Source organism: Crocuta crocuta, unplaced genomic scaffold (assembly GCF_008692635.1).
Source record: "Crocuta crocuta isolate KB4526 unplaced genomic scaffold, BGI_CrCroc_1.0 scaffold375, whole genome shotgun sequence".
Lineage (NCBI taxonomy): Eukaryota > Metazoa > Chordata > Mammalia > Carnivora > Hyaenidae > Crocuta > Crocuta crocuta.
Window position 1 is genome coordinate 107,399 of NW_027532826.1, and position 5,737 is coordinate 113,135.

The following is a 5,737-nucleotide window of genomic DNA, read 5'->3' on the forward strand; positions in this document are numbered from 1 at the left end:
CCTAAAAACTTTATGGGAATGTGTGGAGTGGAGTGTTTTTCCATCTTCCAAGTAAATTCTCCACCTCTTCACCAAACAGGCCCCTGAGTACAGACAAGAAGAACAATTCTCTTTAAAAAAATGCGGACAGAGTGGAACAGACCGTTGACAGTTTTCTGCCCTTGGAAAATGTCAAATTCTGTAACCGTCTCCATTAGCATCAAAGACAGTCTCTGCCCCATTCGGGATCTTGAAATGCACCTTCCTGAGAGGACACAGAAGCTATAGAAAGGAAGGGTGATATCATAGACAGGGGAGGGCCTGTCCCTGGGGTCTGTCCTAAATGCCACCAGCCAATGACCCTGTGATGAGCAGGTGAAACTCCAGGCAGGGCCAACTTATTCACAAGACCCATGAAAATATTTGAATTTTACCCATTTGTAAACTCAGAAGAAAAAAAATCAAGGAGCTCACGGGTGGTTCAGTTGGTTAAGTGTCTGACTTCAGCTCAGGGCATGATCTCAGGTTCGTGGGTTGGAGCCCCACACTGGGGTCTGTGCTGACAACTGGGAGCCTGGAGCCTGCTTCAGATTCTGTGTTTCCCTCTCTCTCTGCCCCTCCCCCACTTGCTCTCTGTCTCTCTCCCGAAAATGAATAAACAAAAAAAATAAAAGAATCTATAGAGTTATAATGGATATGTAATAATGAACGGAGCCTGGATTATGTTTGCCTAGATAGCAAGGGAGTAGTAAAATATGATTTTTGATTTTTTTAAAAATTAAAAAAATATTTTTTAAAATTTATTGCTGAGAGAGAGGGAGCAGGGGAGGGGCAGACAGAGAGGGAGACACAGAATCTGAAACAGGCTCCCGGCTCTGAGCTAGCTGTCAGCACAGAGCCCGACGCGGGGTGCGAACCCTCGAACCGCAAGATCATGACCTGAGCCAAAGCCGGACACTTAACCGACTGAGCCACCCAGGCGCCCCTTGATATTTTTTTTTAAAGGAGAAAAGGACTGGGGCACCTAGATGGCTCAGTCGGTTAGCGTCTAACTCTTGATTTTGGCTCAGGTCATGATCTCATGGCTCGTGAGTTCGAGCTCCTCACCAGTCTCTGTGCTGACAGTGCAGAGCCTGCTTGGGATTCTTTCTCTCTCTCGAAATAAATAAATAAACCTAAAAAAAAAAATGAGGAAAGGCCAACAAAAGTCATCGTGCAGCGGTGGCCCCAGGAACCCTGTCCGGCCTGGTGCTCCCTTCCTCAGCCTCCCCACTAACCACCCCCACCCCCCCGGAGAGCCCCAAACCCCACTGGGCCCACACAGCCTGGCATCTCGCCTTGTGGGCCTGATACCTCTGAGAGGGTCTCCCCTGCCTCCTCTGTCCCCGCCGTGTGACTGCTCCTGCCCATCGTCACTGAAGAGCGCCGTCTCTGTCCTGCCTTCCAGGCTTGAGCAGAGTGAGCGTCCTGCCACCAGCCCCTCCCCGAGTCATCCACACATTACTCTGTCACCGTCACCTGCCAAAGCTGTAAGTGCTGCATCCTGTTCCTGTGCCCTGCAGGGCAGGGGTGAGGTCCCTGCTATTCGCTTCCCAGAAAGGGTGCTCCCAGCCCCTCAGACTCCTGTTCCCTGAGCAGAGCCCCACTACCCCGCCCCCCTGCTGTTCTCCACTGGCCCTGGCTCCTGCAAGGCCACGCGTGCCCTAAGATGGCTTCCCAGACCACTCCATGAACTTGCCTTCCAGGGTATAGGTGGAGCGCAGGTGAACAGAGACCTCAGGGCCGCCAGGGCCGCTGTGCTGTGGCCGCTGTGCTGTGGACACAGAAGGCCTGCAGGGCAAGCAGAAGATTCAGGGGTGCTCAGGGTGGGCCATGTGGCTGCAGCTGCCCCGGCCTGCCCAGGGCCACTGGGCCCAGCAAGCCTTGCAAGGACAGAGAGGCGCCTGGGTGGCCAGGGGCACACGACTCCCCTGACCTGCCCCTGGGCCTGTAGAGTGAGCAGGAGATGACTACGGGGCCAGGGCCTGGGACGGCAGGTGTGTGGTACCTTATCCAGAACCGCCCTGGGCAGCAGGCTGTAGCCAGCTCTGCGGGCTGGGGGGCCGGCATTCGCTGGGAGTGGCCAGGGCCCAGGGGTGCCGGTGTGTGCAGTGGACCACAACCTGCCCAAATTGCTAGGCCTAGCAAGACTTTCATGGTCCCAGAGGCCTAGGTTGCTTAGGAGGGCTATCATGTCAGTGGGTGTTTGGTGCTCTGTCTCCCAGAGGACAGCGTCTGTCTTCTCTAGTGTCCACCACGAGTGTCACTGGAGGGGGCTCAGCACAGATGCTGGCCTGGCCTAGCCCCTGCTGGCCAGGGAGCTGCCTGGCTTTCCACGGTCCTCATCTTGGGCCATGATGTTCACCCAGGGCCACCTGAAGTGGACAAGTGGCTGGGCCTGGGAAGCACGTGAGGTCCCTGGCCAGGATCCAAAGGAAGGACGGGAACACAGGTCTTCTCGCCAAGGCTGGCAGGGGCGGGTGAATAACTGACCGGGGCAGGGCGGCAAGTGGTGAGGACAAGGGAAGTGTGGCTCGGGCACAGGCTGTTTCACGAGCCAGGACAGAGCTGGGGGACGACCCACCCGAGTTCCACCGCTTTCCGCGGACACCCTGAGTCGTGGGCCGGCAGGAGGGGGCAGTCACTGTACTCGGCAGAGCCTGGGGCATGGCCATCTCATAATCTAGCACTCCACCTAGTCTTACGGGTTAACTCGCTTCAAGCTTATGCACCCCTCGCTTGCTGACCTAAGTTCCTTGGTTTGTACCAGAAAGAAAGAGCCTACCTCCCTTGAGATCTGAAGACTACTGGTCTCGCGGAGGAAAGGACCAAACTTTCCAGGCCCATAGTCAAAAATACAGATACCAGCAAGTCTGTTCCGGGTCACGTCGCCAAACGACAAAGCAGCTCCCCATCCCTCCTCATTCTAGCCCCTGGCAATCACAACCGTTCTGCTTCCAGCCAACTGACTTTTAAATGGAAATTTACTTCAGAGTCATTCGGAACAAAAGTTTCTGCGGCTTTTAAATTGTTTGGAAACCTTTGTCTGGCACCAGACTGCCTCCCAGTGGATCTAGCATTCGAGCTAATGACCACAGTGTCTTCCACCCCAGCTCTAGAAACAAAGTGAATGCTCTCTCAAAGGCAATTTCCTGAGGTGTCTTGCAGAGTTATAAATACATAAATAAGACCAAAAGGTCACGCCAATTTCACCTACCAAGAAAATAAGCCAGAGAACTCCGGTCACTACGTGTGTATAATTTACAAGAAGGAAATAATAAACCCTCAGCATTTGGACTTTATTTTCCCATCTGTGGCTTCTCCGCACAGCAAGCGCCTGCTTGAATTCAACACTCCAGGGACCAGCAGCCAGCCAGAGATGATAGAGAGGTTCAGCTCTGACCACCCAGCTAAGTAGTCCCTCTTGCCACTCCTGAGACTTTATTTTTTCTGCCTACTTTTATTTTCTCGAAGGCACTTACACTTCCAGCAAGCATCTGCTTTCTTTGTTTACCTGTACGTAAACTGTGGGCCCTCAGAAACCAAAGCCACATCAGTCCTGCTCACTGATGTGTCTCCCTCACATCCGGTCCAGAACAGCACCTGGTAGGTGCTGCTGTCCAGCGGATAAATGACATTCAGTCCTAGGCTTCGGGAAGTGGGGTCCCCATATCCTTTCTTAGGTCCCCAACCCTACTCACATCCTCCTGCTACCCCATCTCAGCACTGGCTGTAGCCACCTTAAGCCCAGTCCCAGAGCTGTGAAACCGCCTTGAATCATTATCTTTCTCCCAATCTGAATTTCAAATAATAACTTTTTAGTATATTCTAAACATACTATTGGGATGTGCATACACTAAAATATATCATTAGTATTTAGAAGAATATTTGGTATCAGAATTTGGTTTAAATATGTCCCAAATATACCATTCGGATAAATAATAAGATACATTATTGTAATTAACATAGTATTTATTATTATTACTTATATCCCAACTATACTATTGGAACATATATATACTAAAAAAAATTCACCTGAAATTCAGATTTTACTAGGAGTTGTCCTCCCTTTTTATTTGCAAAATTTGACAACCCTACTCCGACATACACATACGTTAAAAAGGTTATACTGAATATATTTATATTAAAAGTTTTAAAAATATAATCAATATGGGTAACAGTTACACTAAAGAGTACTTACTGTTCACCCGGGATTTAAATTTAGGTGAGCATCCTATATTTTGGGGGGCACCCTGTATTTTTATTTACTAAATCTGGCAAGTCTACTGTGGGACATAGCTACACTGTAAATCACTTCTACTCTACATATATTTTCTAATTTTTAAAAGATACACTAAATGTGAAACCCATGAATACTAAAAAGAAAAATGGCTGTTATCTGCAATTCTGTGCCACCTGTGTTATTTATTTGCTCAACCTGGCAATCCTATTCTGGAACACGTTGTATTAAAACAGCCTTATATTTAAAAATATTTTTAACATACGAAATGTGGGAAACTCTTACAGTAAAACAAACAAACAAACAAACAAGAAACCACGTTGTTTAAATAGAATTTCTGCCTTTCGTGTGGCAAGCGCATCGCGAGAGGAGAGCGCTCGGGCAGCCCTCCCCATCGTGCTGCCCAGTCCCCCGCACCATCCTCACGTAGCTGCGCCGCGGCGTGCCCGGTTGCCGTGGCGACCGAATCCCTCCAGGGTAACTCTAGGGCGTTGCGGGGGCGAAGGACCTATTCCAGGCGGCTTCCGATTGGTCAGAGAAGCCCCGTGCGTTACGACCCCCTCCCCCGCCAGGGGCNGATGTCACTGCCCACCCCAGGTAAGCCTGGCCTGTCCACGAGGCTTTGAGCCCCCCAAGTGACACTCAGAGACCCCCTGCCATCAATCTAGATTACCCCCAGAGTGGATCTCCAGGACCTCAAGACCACAGCTCTCCCCGTGTAGGCCCCAGAGCCTCCTTGCTGCACAGACGTCAAGTCCCCACCCCATCAGCCTAAGACCCTTGCGTCTTCCAGGACCCCGCATCAGCCTGGGCTCCCCGTCTGGCCCACATCGCCACGTGACGACATCATCTCCCCCGCCAGAGGCCCCCAGACACGTGCCCATAGGCCTTGGGTGCTTTCAGCTAGGGGCCCCACTTGATCCCCTCTACATCCTCCATAAACTCAACTTCTCCCCACATAGACTTCGTCCCGGGACCCTGGAGGGTGCTGAGGGGCTGCAGTTCTCCACCCTGGAATCTTCCCCGGGGCGCACTTCCCTGCTCACCGGCGAGAAGGGTAAGGTCTGAGATCCCAGAGCAGAACGGCTGCTTGAACCCTGTGGAGCTGCGAAACGGGCCCTTTTACGTTTTCAAAACTACATATAGGAAAGTGTTGCTACAGCATAAGAGTGTTTTTGCCTGTGGTCTCAGCAGGGGTGACGGAGCTTGTAAACGCCACTCAGGGTGCTGGCGGCAGGAAGCAGACTCGAAGCTTACTGGCAGGGCACGGCCCTCGTGAGTTGCCCTCCCTGCCTTGGTACACCTCTCCTTTCTTCCTGATTGTAAAACCCACACACGTGCACATGAAAAGTTCTCCAGAGGATCCAGAAGGAAAAAGTCACGTGGAATGTTCCTTCACTTTTCACTTGTCATTAAGCATTTCCCATGTCATTAAAAATCCTTCTCAGTGTTTTTGTTCTCCCCCCCCCCCCCCCCCTG